The sequence below is a fragment of the Sinocyclocheilus grahami genome, unplaced genomic scaffold (assembly GCF_001515645.1).
Source record: "Sinocyclocheilus grahami isolate Dianchi unplaced genomic scaffold, SAMN03320097.WGS_v1.1 scaffold812.1, whole genome shotgun sequence".
Lineage (NCBI taxonomy): Eukaryota > Metazoa > Chordata > Actinopteri > Cypriniformes > Cyprinidae > Sinocyclocheilus > Sinocyclocheilus grahami.
The window spans coordinates 9018-27549 of NW_015505991.1; the positions used below are offsets into that span (position 1 = coordinate 9018).

Consider the following 18532-nt stretch of genomic DNA (forward strand, 5'->3'; position numbering starts at 1 on the left):
GGTCACAGAGAGTACTGGGGTAGGGTTCAGAGGATGTGATGGTGAGGGAATAGTTCGAAGGGTATGATGAGCGGGGTAATCCGGGTCCTTGGCTGTACAGGAGCTGTAATGCAGGCAGGAGGAGCACACACATCAGCGATCCGGGAACTAGGAGGAACAGGAGACACTTGGAGACGAGGAGACACTATGAGGAACACAGGAGGTAAGTAATGCAGGAAGTATTCAAATGGAAGTAGTAGCAAAGTCATTGAGTCCTCTACGTGTATACGAGACTGGACAGTGAGGGTGTCTGAGGTGTGTGCTTTTATGCAGGCTGGTAATGAGGTGCTTCATTGGTGACAGGTGCAGGTGCTCAGAACTCAGGTGAGAGGGATCGTTGTGATTGGGTGGTGGTGGAGCCTGGCCGATCTGTTACAAGAACAAAGAAGTGTACTACATGTAATCAGTGCTAATTTAATACAGGTACTCTCTTATTTACAGTACACTCAGTTAGACTCATTTTAGATCAAGTCAAGTCAAGTTTATTTGTACAGTGCTTTTCATGATACAAATCATTGCAAAGCAACTTCACAGCAAATTAAGTTTCTACAATATTTAGTGGTAGCTTATCAGTGGTGACTGTCAGTTAATGTACATATGGCAGAAATGTACGGAAAAAATCAATTTAAGAAGTAATAAAACAGACGATGAACACTATTAACAGCAATTATTATATGATGCAATCAAACTTATAGCAAAATGTGGTAGTTTTGTATGTTGTTTCAGGGTTGGCATCATCTGAGGTCCTCTGAGGGGTTGGCATCATCTCTTCTCAGGTGTTCTGGATCCAGACTGAAGCTTGTGTAAATCCTAAAAAAACAGAGAAACAAATAGAGACATAATTAGCGTAGCTGCTGTTCCAACCAAGCAAGTCTCGGTTTGAGGATCAGAGACTGGCTCAGAAGGCTAGTGTCGCGGCTCGTGCTCCTCCCCCACCCACGGGTAGGGGTAGGAAGAATCGCGGGTCAAAGGAAAGGTGAGTAAAAGACCTAAGGGATGTGATCCAGACAGGGCACCAGTGCTTTTGTCCGGATCAGAGTGATACCTCAGTATCTACTCATTTCCTTCGGGGGTCTTACATCTGCCCTTATCTTCACCTTCCTAATTCCCCTGTAACCACCATCTCTCCACCTGACCAAGGTTAGGTGGGAAAGACTGGTGGTTGTGTGTATAACCCTTCTGCTAGTTTCTTTGCAGTGTTTCCCGGGACCTGTGTGTTTCTGTCCCTTTCTAGGGTAGGTCCTCGATGGGCTGCTGGGTTCAGAAACTGGGTGCTCGACTTGCAGTGCTTATTCACTCGTCGATATATGTCTAGACGGCTACTTCCTGGATCATGCGGCCATAACACAGGCTTCTGCAGGAGCCTTTGTGATCATCAGGCCCCCGGCGCGTCACTGCTAAAATTTCCTGGACGTCCGGGCTGGGGTTACGCTTTTATGCTACCCTGAATGGTCTACCGTATCTGGGTCGCCCTGAGGGGTTTTCCCGATCACCAGGATATCCCCTCTTGCTAAAGGCATCGAGCGGGCGGCATAGGTGGCATTACGTGAACCTTCCTGTGTAAATGCTGTCTCGGGCAGTGCTCCCCTCACCTTTGAAGGTTGTATTTGAGCTTGCCTCTCCCGTTTGGCCCATTACTTCCGGGTATCTGTAAACAGATGCTTGGAAAACTCTAAAATAAGTGCAGCACGTTAAGCTTTGCGCACTTTCTAAAATCCACATAGCTGGTAAGTGCGCACGTTATGCTTTGCGCACTTTCTAAAATCCCCATATCTGGTAAGTGTGCACGTTATGCTTTGCCCACTTTTCTAAAATCCACATAAGTGGTAAGTGTGCACGTTATGCTTTGCCCACTTTTCTAAAATCCTGTATGGTAGGGGTTACACGTTATTGACCTCGTTCCCTTTCTCTGAGTTGGTTAGACCCCGGTTCCTTGGGCTCCACTCAACTAGTGTGTCTCTGTCGACACACTTTGGAAGCATCGCTCCCCTCACCAGTGAGGGTTATTATGAGTATGGTGCTAAGTGGGTAGAACACAAGTCATCAGTGCAGTTATTTGAGATTTGACTTACTAGTCATATGGTGCGTAGCGTCCTGGAGATGTTGTCCGACATCAGTTCTGATGTGGTGCAGGCCATCAGCGTGAATAATCCTAGGACGCTCCCAGAAAAGATTCCAATTATTAACAAAGAGCAGTTTCTGTTCTTTACACCATGACAATAACCATTCATTTAAAACAAAAGTCTCGATCAGGCTCCTGAAGTCCCTCTTCAGTGTCTCCGTCTGCCACAGCTTGGTGTCGTTAACCCCCGCGTGAAGCACGACACCAGGGAAACAGTGAGTTTGCACTTTACCTTCAGCTAATGTAGCACGGACGTGCCAGACGATGGAGTCTCCGATGATCACAGCGTTGCGTTCCCTCTCGCGGAGGGGAGCGAAGCGGTGGAGGGTGGAGATCTCGAAGACCGGAGGCGGTGGAGGGGGAGAGGTCGTCGCCCGGGGCCTGGTTCGCGTCTTCCGTGGCAGGTGCACCCAGGGTCAGTGGTGTCCCGGCGCCAGGGTGAAGGACATCTGGGAAGATCGTGTCCTGGGTGCACCGGGCCTGTACAGAGAAACACATGGAGAAGAGGTGGTGGGAGAGTTTGCAGCCTGGGATGTTTCCAACGTGGCTCTCCGCTCTCTCAGCTGGGTCTGCCTCTCCACCAGGTCGCGGATCTGCTTCTCCACGGCCTCCAGCTCGAGCTGCATTCGAACGTGCCCTCACCTGCATTCAAAGGTAGACGCACATCCGCCATTAAATCAAGTAACAGTGAGTAAAACAATGGAAATGTGTGTGAATAGAGTATTAGTAATGTAAGCAAGATTAGCGGCAACCACGCTGGTGATGCTAGTGGGCTATTTGCTAATAGCGGACTCGGGAAGTCAAAATAGAACTAGTGATAACAAGGCGCTCTGATTGTTTTTGTTGTAGAATACGATCGGGGATATATTCACACGTATAAAATTGATAAAAAATTAGATGACAAAGAATTAACTTGACGGAGCTCAAACTCCTTGAGCTCAAACTCAGATCACATGATCACATAAGGAAGAGAAAGGGATTCCATTTAACGCCTTCATGATGTAGAGAAATGAGGAGGAAAAGTGAGGATTAGAAAAGGTCAGCAAATCCAAGGAAACCCCTTTATCATATAGCTTCTCTCTCTCTCTCTCTCTCTCTCTCTCTCTCTCTCGCTCTCTCTCTCACTTCCGGTGTGATTGTTGGGAGTGCGGTTGGTTTCTGTGAGTGAATCTTTGTTCGTTTTTTTTTTGTTTAAGTTCTAGTTGTTTTGGGCCGCGTGCTACCTGTTTTACCGGCAGCATGACTGCCCCGCGCTCGCAATGTTTGAGTTCACAATATAATATACCACCGTTCTTAAGTGATGAGATATTAACTAAAGCTTTGTCTCGTTATGGCAAACTGGTCTCTCCCATTAAAAAGTGGGAGAGTGGATCACCCTTACTAAAACATGTTGTTTCGTTTAGGCGTTTTGTTTATATGATAATGAATGACAATGCTGACTTGGATGTTTCCTTGTACTTTCGGGCTGATGAGTACGATTACATTATTTACGCAACAACTGACAAAATGAAATGTTTTAATTGCGGGCAAGCTGGTCATTTAATCCGTGCTTGTCCCGCAAAAAATTCAAACAACCCGTCAGCTAGTGGTGATGTAGGCGCTGGTAGAAATTATGTGGTGGTTAACGCTGAACCCGATGAAGCAGGACCGTCAGACGAGGCCCCGGGTGTTTCAGGAGTACGAGCAGTGGAGGACAAAAATGATGATGAATTACCTGTGATCATGGTACTGCTAAAGAATTAGCGCCTGAAAACATGTTTTCTGGTGCAGAAGTGTCTAATGTTCAGGCGGAGGTAGCCGTCATTGAGACAGATAGGCATTTAAACAATGCTTTCAATAATGTCCTACAATCTACTGTGAAGAATATATGTGATGACACTGTAATGAAAACAGAGCAGACAAATTTTAAAGTCCCGTTAAAAGAAGAAGAAGTCTGGTAAAGCTCCGATTGTTAGACATGCAAAGAAAGCAGATATAACCGAGTTAAGTGACAAGGATGAAACGGAAAGTGATAGTGAATCCTTTGATTCAAGTGTTAGTCTTTCTCAGAGTGATTTCTCTGGACGTCATTATGAGGTAGATGACATTAAACTGTTCCTTAGAGCTATTAAAAATAAGAGAGGAGTGTGCATTAATGAATATTTTCCTGACATGAAACAATTTGTTGAGAAAACAAAGTGTTTCATGATGGAGGGCTCCTTTACAAATAAGGTCTATCGGCTGAAAAAAATGGTGAGGAAACTTAACTCTGAGCTTAGCAATGAGGACAGTGAGAAAGCCTAATTCCATGTTTTTTAAGAGGAGTTTCCTGTGGGCAAGGATTTTTCTTTTTTCCTTTTTCTTTTCTTCAAGTATGTGTCATGTTAATGTTGCCACTCTAAATTTGAATGGTACTAGAGATATGCACAAAAGAGCTGAATTAGAAATTCATCAGAAAAAAATTGATGTTACTCTGTTACAAGAGACACAAACTGATTTTAGTAATGCTGCTGATTGGGCAGTAGAATGGAATGGGATTGCTGTCTTAAGTCATAATACTTCACTTAGTGGTGGAGTTGCTATTCTTTTTGCTAAGAATTTCAGCCCACACTCTTATCAGGTTGAATAGGTTATTAAAGGTAAACTTTTGAAAGTAAGAGCTTCTTTTGAAAATGTTGTATTTGTTTTTATTTGTGTTTATATACCAACTTCAGCTGTTCAAAGAATGTTATTTTTAAATACTTTGTGCTATGTTTTACAAAATGTTGGTGTTGATGAATATTTATTCTTGGGTGGTGATTTTAATTGCACAGAGTCCAACTTAGATATAAATCATATTGAACCCCATTTACCTTCACGTCAACGTCTTGTTCAGTTAATAAAAACACATTAATTAATTGATATTTGGAGACAGCTTAATGGAGAACAAAAACAATACACTTGGACTCATGCTCGTGATAACATGATTTCATTGGCAAGACTGGATAGGTTTTATGGTTTTAAATATCATGGTAGTATTGTTAAGAGTTGTTTTATTACCCCATCATGTCTTTCAGATCATAGTATGGTGCAGTGCTGTATCTTTTTAAACTATATTAAGCCAAAGAGTGCTTATTGGCATTTAAATACCGCGTTATTGGATGATAATTGTTTTAAAGAAGGCATTAAAACTTTTTGGGATGTTTTTAAAACTACAAATAATTATTTTGGAACACTGAAGCAATGGTGGGATTTTGGGAAAGTCCAATTAAAACAATTTTGTCAACAATACTCTCAGAACGTAGAGGTAACCCTGATTTTAAACATCTTAGAGACTGAAATTTTAAAATTGCAAGAATTGGCTCACTTGCCTGGGAATCAAAGTGATGTGGAGTCTCTTATAAAAAATAAAAAGACTCAGTTATCTGACCTTTTAGGGATTAAAGCACAGGGTGCTCTGGTCAGGTCACGTTTTCTAAGTGTAAATGAGATGGATGCACCGTCAAGGTTCTTTTTCAGTTTGGAAAGGAAAAATGGACAGAACAGAGTCATTCATGCTTTATGTTCTGAATCTGGAGTGTTATTGACTGACCCTAAAGACATTCGTAAGAGAGCAGTCACTTTTTATGAGTCTTTATATAAAAATGAATTGGGTCCAGATTACAGGGATGACAGTGAGTTTTTTGATAATCTTCCTCAAGTGTCAGAGGAAGTCAACACAAGGATTTCAGGTGCCTCGACTATGGGGTAACTGTGTAAAACCCTCCAAGGTATGGAGCTGGGAAAAGCACCAGGGATCGATGGTCTGCCAGTTGACTTTTATAAGTAATTTTGGTCAGTGCTTGGAGAAGACTTGCTGGAGGTACTGAATGACAGTTTAGCCGGAGGGCTGCTGCCATTGAGTTGCCGCAGAGCTGTCTTGACTCCCCTACCCAAGAAGGGTGATCTGACGGATATCAAATGCTGGCGGCCAGTCTCCCTCCTGTGTAGTGACTACAAGCTGCTCTCTAAAGTTTTGGCTAATCGATTGGCAGAGGTCATGGACCAAGTGATACATCCTGACCAGTCATACTGTGTTCCTGGTAGGTCAATCTTTGATAATGTTTCCCTGATTAGAGATCTTCTTGATGTCTCTAAGATGTTAAATTTAGATTGTGGTTTAATATCATTGGATCAAGAGAAAGCTTTTGATTGTGTTGAGCATGTTTATTTCTGGAGAGTTTTGGAGGCTTTAGGGTTTTGTAAAAAATATATAGATCACGTGAAAGTTCTCTACAGTGACGTTCAGAGTATTCTCAGGGTGAACGGTGGTTTATCTGCTCCTTTTGGAGCTTGTAGAGGCAGGGGTGTTCACTTTCTGGCATGCTCTACTCCTTGGCCATAGAGCCTTTATTACAGCAAATAAGAATGAAACTTCATGGTATATCGTTGCCAAATTGCAATGGCAATTTTTTTATTATCAGCGTATGCTGATGATATAGTAGTTATAATCAGTAGGCAAAGTGATGTACAGGTTTTATCTGAATTGCTTGGCAAATTTAAAGTTTTATCTTCTGCTAATATAAATTGGAATAAAAGCGAAGCACTATTGATAGGAAGCTGGAAACATGGAAAACCAAGACTTCCTGCTGGTGTATGTTGGGGGAAAGAAGGTTTTAAGTATCTGGGAGTCTTTTTAGGTGATGAGACAATAGTACAGAAACTGGGACGGTTAATTGAAAAAGTCAAAGGACGCTTAGAAAAATTTAAGTTTTTGTCTTCAAAATTATCATAGAGGACGCATTTTAATTGTTTACAATTTTGTGGCGTCTTCCTTATGGCATACGTTTGCTTGTGTGGATCCTCCTTTGCAGTTGATTAAAAAAAATCATTTTTGGGGGGGTAGATTACATTGGATTTCACAAAATATATTGTTTTTGCCTAAGGAGGAAGGTGGGCAAGGACTCATACATCTCCAAATCAGGATTGTCACACGTTATAGAAACGAAAATGATGGTGTATAAAATTGATTTTAAGATAAAAAATTAGATGACAAAGAATTAACTTGACGGAGCTCAAACTCCTTGAGCTCAAACTCAGATCACATAAATGACTTGGGAAGAGAAAGGGATTCCATTTAACGCCTTCATGATGTAGAGAAATGAGGAGGAAAAGTGAGGATTAGAAAAGGTCAGCAAATCCAAGGAAACCCCTTTATCATATAGCTTCTCTCTCTCTCTCTCTCTCTCTCTCTCTCTCTCTCTCGCTCTCTCTCTCACTTCCGGTGTGATTGTTGGGAGTGCGGTTGGTTTCTGTGAGTGAATCTTTGTTCGTTTTTTTTTTGTTTAAGTTCTAGTTGTTTTGGGCCGCGTGCTACCTGTTTTACCGGCAGCATGACTGCCCCGCGCTCGCAATGTTTGAGTTCACAATATAATATACCACCGTTCTTAAGTGATGAGATATTAACTAAAGCTTTGTCTCGTTATGGCAAACTGGTCTCTCCCATTAAAAAGTGGGAGAGTGGATCACCCTTACTAAAACATGTTGTTTCGTTTAGGCGTTTTGTTTATATGATAATGAATGACAATGCTGACTTGGATGTTTCCTTGTACTTTCGGGCTGATGAGTACGATTACATTATTTACGCAACAACTGACAAAATGAAATGTTTTAATTGCGGGCAAGCTGGTCATTTAATCCGTGCTTGTCCCGCAAAAAATTCAAACAACCCGTCAGCTAGTGGTGATGTAGGCGCTGGTAGAAATTATGTGGTGGTTAACGCTGAACCCGATGAAGCAGGACCGTCAGACGAGGCCCCGGGTGTTTCAGGAGTACGAGCAGTGGAGGACAAAAATGATGATGAATTACCTGTGATCATGGTACTGCTAAAGAATTAGCGCCTGAAAACATGTTTTCTGGTGCAGAAGTGTCTAATGTTCAGGCGGAGGTAGCCGTCATTGAGACAGATAGGCATTTAAACAATGCTTTCAATAATGTCCTACAATCTACTGTGAAGAATATATGTGATGACACTGTAATGAAAACAGAGCAGACAAATTTTAAAGTCCCGTTAAAAGAAGAAGAAGTCTGGTAAAGCTCCGATTGTTAGACATGCAAAGAAAGCAGATATAACCGAGTTAAGTGACAAGGATGAAACGGAAAGTGATAGTGAATCCTTTGATTCAAGTGTTAGTCTTTCTCAGAGTGATTTCTCTGGACGTCATTATGAGGTAGATGACATTAAACTGTTCCTTAGAGCTATTAAAAATAAGAGAGGAGTGTGCATTAATGAATATTTTCCTGACATGAAACAATTTGTTGAGAAAACAAAGTGTTTCATGATGGAGGGCTCCTTTACAAATAAGGAGGTCTATCGGCTGAAAAAAATGGTGAGGAAACTTAACTCTGAGCTTAGCAATGAGGACAGTGAGAAAGCCTAATTCCATGTTTTTTAAGAGGAGTTTCCTGTGGGCAAGGATTTTTCTTTTTTCCTTTTTCTTTTCTTCAAGTATGTGTCATGTTAATGTTGCCACTCTAAATTTGAATGGTACTAGAGATATGCACAAAAGAGCTGAATTAGAAATTCATCAGAAAAAAATTGATGTTACTCTGTTACAAGAGACACAAACTGATTTTAGTAATGCTGCTGATTGGGCAGTAGAATGGAATGGGATTGCTGTCTTAAGTCATAATACTTCACTTAGTGGTGGAGTTGCTATTCTTTTTGCTAAGAATTTCAGCCCACACTCTTATCAGGTTGAATAGGTTATTAAAGGTAAACTTTTGAAAGTAAGAGCTTCTTTTGAAAATGTTGTATTTGTTTTTATTTGTGTTTATATACCAACTTCAGCTGTTCAAAGAATGTTATTTTTAAATACTTTGTGCTATGTTTTACAAAATGTTGGTGTTGATGAATATTTATTCTTGGGTGGTGATTTTAATTGCACAGAGTCCAACTTAGATATAAATCATATTGAACCCCATTTACCTTCACGTCAACGTCTTGTTCAGTTAATAAAAACACATTAATTAATTGATATTTGGAGACAGCTTAATGGAGAACAAAAACAATACACTTGGACTCATGCTCGTGATAACATGATTTCATTGGCAAGACTGGATAGGTTTTATGGTTTTAAATATCATGGTAGTATTGTTAAGAGTTGTTTTATTACCCCATCATGTCTTTCAGATCATAGTATGGTGCAGTGCTGTATCTTTTTAAACTATATTAAGCCAAAGAGTGCTTATTGGCATTTAAATACCGCGTTATTGGATGATAATTGTTTTAAAGAAGGCATTAAAACTTTTTGGGATGTTTTTAAAACTACAAATAATTATTTTGGAACACTGAAGCAATGGTGGGATTTTGGGAAAGTCCAATTAAAACAATTTTGTCAACAATACTCTCAGAACGTAGAGGTAACCCTGATTTTAAACATCTTAGAGACTGAAATTTTAAAATTGCAAGAATTGGCTCACTTGCCTGGGAATCAAAGTGATGTGGAGTCTCTTATAAAAAATAAAAAGACTCAGTTATCTGACCTTTTAGGGATTAAAGCACAGGGTGCTCTGGTCAGGTCACGTTTTCTAAGTGTAAATGAGATGGATGCACCGTCAAGGTTCTTTTTCAGTTTGGAAAGGAAAAATGGACAGAACAGAGTCATTCATGCTTTATGTTCTGAATCTGGAGTGTTATTGACTGACCCTAAAGACATTCGTAAGAGAGCAGTCACTTTTTATGAGTCTTTATATAAAAATGAATTGGGTCCAGATTACAGGGATGACAGTGAGTTTTTTGATAATCTTCCTCAAGTGTCAGAGGAAGTCAACACAAGGATTTCAGGTGCCTCGACTATGGGGTAACTGTGTAAAACCCTCCAAGGTATGGAGCTGGGAAAAGCACCAGGGATCGATGGTCTGCCAGTTGACTTTTATAAGTAATTTTGGTCAGTGCTTGGAGAAGACTTGCTGGAGGTACTGAATGACAGTTTAGCCGGAGGGCTGCTGCCATTGAGTTGCCGCAGAGCTGTCTTGACTCCCCTACCCAAGAAGGGTGATCTGACGGATATCAAATGCTGGCGGCCAGTCTCCCTCCTGTGTAGTGACTACAAGCTGCTCTCTAAAGTTTTGGCTAATCGATTGGCAGAGGTCATGGACCAAGTGATACATCCTGACCAGTCATACTGTGTTCCTGGTAGGTCAATCTTTGATAATGTTTCCCTGATTAGAGATCTTCTTGATGTCTCTAAGATGTTAAATTTAGATTGTGGTTTAATATCATTGGATCAAGAGAAAGCTTTTGATTGTGTTGAGCATGTTTATTTCTGGAGAGTTTTGGAGGCTTTAGGGTTTTGTAAAAAATATATAGATCACGTGAAAGTTCTCTACAGTGACGTTCAGAGTATTCTCAGGGTGAACGGTGGTTTATCTGCTCCTTTTGGAGCTTGTAGAGGCAGGGGTGTTCACTTTCTGGCATGCTCTACTCCTTGGCCATAGAGCCTTTATTACAGCAAATAAGAATGAAACTTCATGGTATATCGTTGCCAAATTGCAATGGCAATTTTTTTATTATCAGCGTATGCTGATGATATAGTAGTTATAATCAGTAGGCAAAGTGATGTACAGGTTTTATCTGAATTGCTTGGCAAATTTAAAGTTTTATCTTCTGCTAATATAAATTGGAATAAAAGCGAAGCACTATTGATAGGAAGCTGGAAACATGGAAAACCAAGACTTCCTGCTGGTGTATGTTGGGGGAAAGAAGGTTTTAAGTATCTGGGAGTCTTTTTAGGTGATGAGACAATAGTACAGAAACTGGGACGGTTAATTGAAAAAGTCAAAGGACGCTTAGAAAAATTTAAGTTTTTGTCTTCAAAATTATCATAGAGGACGCATTTTAATTGTTTACAATTTTGTGGCGTCTTCCTTATGGCATACGTTTGCTTGTGTGGATCCTCCTTTGCAGTTGATTAAAAAAAATCATTTTTGGGGGGGTAGATTACATTGGATTTCACAAAATATATTGTTTTTGCCTAAGGAGGAAGGTGGGCAAGGACTCATACATCTCCAAATCAGGATTGCAACCTTTCATCTGCAGTTTGTGCAAAGACTGTTGGATGGACCTTCAACTTTTAGTGGGAGTGCTGTTTCATGCCAGCTTTTACATAGTTCTGCAGGGTTGGGGCTGGACAAAGCACTCTTTTTGATGGATCCCCTAAAATTGGACACCTCCATGTTGCAAATTTTTTATAAGAACATTTTTAGGGTTTGGCATCTCTTTGTTGTTCAACGACCGGAAAACTCACGTTCTCTTCATTGGTTACTCGAGGAGCCTTTGATTTATGGCACTCGGTTGAATTTAACAGACAGTTCCTTTTTTCCTGGACTTAGTAGGTTGCTGATTGAGCACAACATTATTACTCTGAGTCAGCTACTGAATATTGTAGGGCCAGATTTTAAGAATGAAACAGCATTAGCTCAACACTTGGGAATCAGGTCTATTCGTGTGGTTACCCAGTTGCTTATGAAATGGTAAGCTACCCTTAAAACAACTGAAATAGACTTTTTAACAGAGTACTGTGTAGGTTCACGTGTTCCTAATCCCAAAGACCCTTTTCCTTGTTTGTTTTTGTCTATAAATGTTGAAGGAATTACCTCCTCTTTCACTGAGTGTTGAATCTCTGTGTAAAGACTTTTTTTCAAGCACTTTTTTTCAAGCACTTTGTACAGGTCTTGTGTTTTGATTTTTAGCAAAAAGGTTTTAAATGCAAAAGTTGATACTCCTTGGCGTGATTTTTTTAAACTGGATGAAAGCATAAAACCTGAGTGGAGATCCTTATATAAACCACCGTTGACCAAGAGAACAGGTGATTTACAATGGAGAATTCTTCATGGTGCTGTCGCGGTTAATGCTTTTATTTCAGTTTTAAACCCTGAGGTTGCTTCTATTTGTCCTTTTTGCTCTAATAGAGAATGCTTTTACGAACTGTTGTAGATTGCAACCTTTATTTCTAGTTGTAAACCATGTTTTTAGGAGTTGTAATGAAACCTTTTCTCTGGAAACGTTTATTTTGGGGTTCAAATATGTGAGGAAAAAAAGACTTGTTTGTCAACTTCTGAATTTTGTTCTAGGCCAAGCAAAACTGGCCATTTATACAAGCAGGAAAAAGAAAATAGAACAAAATGTAAATCAGAACATAGTAGCTGCGTTTTCTAACTTGGTGAAATCAAGAGTTATGGTTGATTTTCTTTATTATAAGTCTAATGATGATTTTGTTACTTTTGAATGTATTTGGTGTTGTAATGAGGCTCTGTGTTCTGTTTTTGAGGGTGAATTGATCTTTACATTGTGATTTTATATGTGTGTGTGTGTGTGTGTGTGTGTGTGTATGTGCATTTTTTATTGTGTTGTAGGATTGTATTGTGAATAGGGTTTTTTTGTAATAAAGTTTTGTTAAAATTCAAATTCTCTCTTTCTTTCTCTCGCTCTCTCTCTCTCTCTCTCACACACACACACACACACACAGGTTTGTTTTTATGGTTTATGGGGACTCTCCATAGGCGTAATGGTTTTTATACTGTACAAACCATATTTTCTATTGCCCTACACCAACTCTACCCCTAAACCTACCACTCACAGGAAACTTTATGCATTCTGAATTATTTATAAGCCTTTTGAATTACAGGGACACTGAAAATGTCCTCATAAATCACCTTCTCGTTGTAATACCTATGTCATACCCATGTTATTATACAAATTTGTGTCCTCATAAACCACATAAACATGCACACACACACACACACACACACACACACACTTTGACTGTATGAGTGTATTTTTAATGAACACCTCTTCTTACAATAAAAAAAAAAATGTAGATTGGTCCCACTAAAGATTCCTGCACAAGAATGTTATATAGCCTCATTCAGAAACACTTGTTCCTGTCACATTCCCTCTCTCTCCCTTCCTCTCCTTCTCTCTCTCTCAGCAAGCCACGATGTACCTTCCACTCTGATGCCCTCACAGAGAGTTCAATCAGATGTCTTCCTTGGCTTATGTCATGCGTATTTTACACTCTAAATCTCTCTTTCTCACAAACACACCGGGGACACCTGCATATGTGTCTGCATATCTGTCTCTTTTGTGCATGTGGATCACGATATTTGGTCTTTTTAGTAGCACTAACAGCAACACTGGGGATTTGAAGCAGAAATATACACTTGTCAGCTGTGCACTCATAAATAAATTTTCCAAAAGGAATTTTGGGTTCCCCAAAGAATGTTTCAGTGATTAGTTCTTAAAATAATATTGTGTGCATTGGAAAGTTTCCATGGATGTTAAAGGTTATTCACAGAAAGACTGACAAAGAACATTTATTTTTAAAAGTGTAGTCACTGAGATCTCATCACCCTCTCCAAGCCCTTTGTACCATATGGTGTCATATTTATATATTATATAATACCCACAGCAACCTGCCTGAAATGTAGAAAAAAAAAACTGAGTACATACACAGAAGGTGTCCTTGTCACTGTAGCCTATTAGGTTTTTTTTAATTTTATAATAAATAAAAAGAAAACAAGTAAATAGAATAAAAGAATAACAGAGAACGCTAGTGTTAGAGGGTCATTGTTTGTTGTTGTTTTTTAATAAATAAAAAGAAAACAAGCAGATAGAACAGAAAAAGATCAGAGAGCGCTAATGTTAGCGGGTTAAGTTTTTTTATAAAAAATAAAATAAAAACTAGTAGATAGAATAGAAATGAAATAGAGAGTGCCCGTGTTAAGAGGGTCAATGTTTTTTTTTTAAATAAAAAGAAAAGTAGGTAGAATATAAATAAAACAGAGTGCTAGTGTTAGGGTCAATTTTTTATATATAATAAATAAAAGAAAACAAGTAGATAGAGTAGAAAGGGTTAGTTTTAAAGGGCTCATCGGATGAAGATCTGAGTTCCCCTTCAGGAACTCGAGCTGCGTCGGAAAACGCTTTGGGAACGCCCCCAGCGTGACCATGCTCTGAATCACATATGAAATCAGTCCAATACATGGGCGAGACGTCATGGGCGGGTGACATTGCGACCAGGAAGCTATAAAAGCACATGCGGTGGAACCGGCGTCAGCTTTTTGTCATTCAGCAAGCGCTCTGTGTGTGTGTGTCAGTCGCTATCTGTTTGTGAGTCTTATTTAGTGTTGTTTGTCCACTTATAAGCTCCATTATGCCAAGCTTCAGCAAAAAGAAGCATTTGGGCAAGAGCAGACAGCATTCAGGCTGTGTATTCCTCCCTGCCCGCGCTATATTTCGGGTGGGGACACGCACAGTTTTGTGTGTTGTCTGCTTGGGAGCGAAACACGCAGAGTCAGCTCTCTTGCGAGCGTTTGTTACTGCCTTGCTTCACTCTCAGAGGGCTCTCTTTGAGGAGGGAGCTTTCACCGGCGTTTCTCGCGGCGCCGGCCCCGCTTTCGCCGAGGCGGAGCGGCGACTGTGCTCGTGGGGTTTGCATATGGATCCGGTGGAAGGAATGTAGACGGGCGAGTCCCTATCTTCTTCCTCACCTACCAGATCCAGCGCCCGCTCTCGGGGTTCGGAAGCACGCGCTGCGGTTCTTTCCCCCCGGTGAGAGGGCTCGATGCTCCGCCTGTCTTCCTCCGAGGAGGTTGATATGGAGGGCGTTGACGAGCTCGCCAGTTGCACAAGCATCAGTTACACAAGCATATTATATCTAATATTATAATGAGCAGCTTACTGTGAAGCGGAGCTCGCGCAGTCAGCTCTCGGGAAAAAGAGCGGGGCTGATTGTGCTTTACCCGCGCACAAGCATTATGTCTGGGGAGCGGAGCTCGCGCAGTCAGCTCTCGGGAAAAAGAGCGGGGCTGATTGTGCTTTACCCGCGCACAAGCATTATGTCTGGGGAGCGGAGCTCGCGCAGTCAGCTCTCGGGAAAAAGAGCGGGGCTGATTGTGCTTTACCCGCGCACAAGCATTATGTCTGGGGAGCGGAGCTCGCGCAGTCAGCTCTCGGGAAAAAGAGCGGGGCTGATTGTGCTTTACCCGCGCACAAGCATTATGTCTGGGGAGCGGAGCTCGCGCAGTCAGTTCTTGGGAATAAGGGGCTGATTGTGCTTCTCCCCGCTGAACGCTCCACTCCCACCGGGCACGCTCCGAAGAGTGTGTCAGGGCTTGCAAGCTCGTGGTTCGGTCCCGCTATTGCTGAGGCACGGCGGCGATTCAGATCGTGGGGATCACACGGGGATCTAGCGGATGGGTTGGAGACGGCTTGCCCTTTCTCCGCCTGCACTCCCTAGATCCAGCGCTCTCTCTCGAGGCTCGGAAGCCCGTGCTGCGGTTTCTTCCCCCTCTGAGTGAGAGCTCTGCTGCTGTAGCTATTTTTCTCCAAGGAGATTTATATTGTTTGTGTGACCAAGCAGCTCGCGCGTGAGCTTACATCGTGTATTACATCATTTTCGATTATTGATATGAATCTTATTACACCAGACCGTGTTTACTCGTCTGGTTGTTTGATTGCATTTAATTCTGAGGAATAAAATGAAGTATTTATCTGACTATGAGAAGTTAGATATACAGGGGCTCTTGGGATAAAAATTTCTTGAGTAAGAGCACGTGTTTACCTCTCTTCCTCTGAGGAGGTTGAGGTGGTCAACAGGGGCAGCTGGGCGGGAGTAGCCCCAACCAACCGTGTTCCAGCTCCTCGTATAGGGAGCGTCACTTCTCATACTCCTCAGAATTTAGAGTCAGAGTGGCGCTCCCAGGCCGAAGGCTTCTAGCGGAAGGCGGATCTGCGAACCATCATTCCCACTGGATAGTCTTCAGCTAAAACATACTGACGCCTAAGGCCCAGGACTGCTGAGGGCCGGCCCCCTCTGGGGAAGAGCGGTGTACACCTCATTATACGGTGGCCGTCTCTCCTCAATGCTCTCAGGAGATCGATCTGCCAACCCTGCCACCTACGGTGCTTCAGGGCGCAGCGGTCTTCGGCGAGCGCTTCTCTCAGTCACCGCCCGGAAACGTAGCGGTACTAAGAGGCTCGCTACCTCTTGGGAGGTTTCTAGGGCAGCTAGTTCGGCCATTCCCTGCTGGTCCGCCACTTCAGGGCACCAACCTAGCTGCTCTAAGTGCCCCAGAGGCCAGTCTCGAGAGACTGGTTCACTTAGACTTCAGCTTAGAGAGTCCTGATGCCATGGCTCAGGTCTTTGGAGGGCAGGCCCCTCTGGGGAAGAGTGGTGTACGCCTCATTATACGGAGCCCACCTCCCCTCAGGAGATTGATCTGCCAACCCTGCCACCTACGGTGCTTTAGGGCGCAGCGGTCTCCGGCGAGCGCTTCTCTCAGTCTACCTTTTGGCCTGCTGTACATGAGACCCCTACAGTGGTGGCTCAAGACCAAGGGGTTCTCCCTGAGGCATAGAGGAGAAACAATAATTATCCCACTACAGTATGTGGAAAATAATGTGTTTTTTAACCTTAAACCACATAAACACATTTCATTACACCAAATACACAAAATAATGTTCTTTTTAGCAGCATCACATGACCCCTTTAAAGCTATACTTTTTTGTTTGGGTCATATAACAGCCTAGACAGCAGTTTAGGTACTGCATATTATGCTGCTGTCACTTCATACACAGATCTAATATAAACATGCGATTTCTTGAGGCTTCCGGTTATGGCGACGTGCTGACGAGACGCACGAGTTGGTTCCGCTGTCATTTGTATTAAGTTTTCTTGAATTTTACCCCCGTTTCATTTAAATTTCGTTCACGATTTGTTTTCAAAGTAAAGGTTGTCTGTGATGTTGCCTAAACCAACAATGCAGAAGCCGAAGAAAGCAACCGATATTGCGTCGGATTCCGAGGGCCTGGAAGAAGGGTCACTTGTTGCACATGGCGAAGAAAACTCGTCACCGAGTTATGGAGATCAAGCTAGCGGCTTTCACGCTGACACAAGTGATATTCTCCAAGCAATACATTCAGTGAGAGTTGACATGACTTCTCAATTTGAAACCGTCCTTTTAGCTGTACAAGATGTTAAAAATCAAGTTGCGGAGTGTTTTGGAAGATTGACGCAGACGGAGGAACGCATTTCACAGACCGAAGACTCGATTACTACACTTCAATCGACGACCAACGCTCTCGAGAAGAAAGTTGCAGCACTTACCTGGAAAATAGATGAACTTGAGAATCGCAGTCGACGCTCCAACCTGAGACTCGTAGGTTTACCAGAAAAATCCGAGGGCATTGTGCATTCTTAGAAAGCTGGTTACCTGAGGCGCTAGACATGGAGCCACTACGAAAACCCCTGGCCTAGAGGGCACACAGGATTGGAAGTATGCGAAGATCTGATACGGACAGGAATTCAACACCGAGAGTGATGATCGCTAAATTCTTGGATTACAGAGACAAGGAGCGTGTAATGAATGCGGCCAGAGTGAAGAAGGACGTGCTGTTCCAAAATCACCGAGTCATGTTTTTCCCAGACCTTTCTGCTGAAGTAAACAAGCAACGGAGACAATTCGACGAAGTCAAGAGGAAGCTGCGAGCTAAGGGCCTACAGTATGGATTCATCTTTCCAGCGCGCCTTCGGTTGACGGTCAATGGCCAATCTCGTGTCTTTCAAACTTCATCCGAAGTTGACGCCTTTCTAACGAATATGTAATTTTGAGACATTATATTAACGAATTGTTTACACTCAGAAATATGTGAATAACGGACGATTATTAATAGGACATACTCCTTATAAGGGGACAAAGTCATTTCAGCGGAGCACAGGTGGGATGCAATTCATTGTATCATTTAGATGGGGGAAGTTAGAAGTAAAGTAGTGTGTACATTTGCTGGTGGTTCTCGGCAATTCACAGTTGTAGTGTTTAAATGTTTAAATTGGTTAGTGTTTCTAATTATGTTGTTTTCTAGTTTTACTTTTTATGGTCACAAGGTACAGGTGGAGAGTATTAAATTATCTAGTACTATAGGATATGGCAGGGATTATTGGGGTTAAGTGTATTTCTTGGAACTGTAGGGTGCTGCATACTTTTACTAAAATTAAACAAGTAATGACTAGGATAAAGCAGCTACAGTCTAAAATTGTTTTTCTCCAGGAAACACATTTAATGTCTAAAGACATATGTAGAATACGTAATAGATGGCCTGGTCAAGTGTTTTCAGCTTCATTTAGTTCTCAAGCACGAGGGGTTATTACAATGATCCATAAATCAATTCCATTTCAAGTAGCTAAGACAATACAAGATCCATCAGGTAGATATTTAATTGTTCAAGGGACTTTATTATCTAAATCACTGATTCTTGTCAATGTTTATGGCCCCAACGAGGACATCCCCAAATTCTATAATAACCTCTTTCTGACTTTATCCAGCCTTTCTGGGTTTTATGTAATTGGTGGGGATTTCAATTGTACACTGGAC

General features: G+C 41.8%; 1 long non-coding RNA gene across 1 annotated transcript; it reads left to right on the plus strand.

Annotated features, from left to right (window-relative positions):
• Positions 1-2481: 2481 nt before the first annotated feature.
• Positions 2482-15963, plus strand: LOC107562211 (uncharacterized). The gene is made up of 3 exons (XR_001605959.1): positions 2482-2643; positions 3846-3847; positions 15954-15963. It is a non-coding gene; the product is annotated as an uncharacterized lncRNA (long non-coding RNA).
• The last annotated feature ends 2569 nt before the right edge of the window (positions 15964-18532 follow it).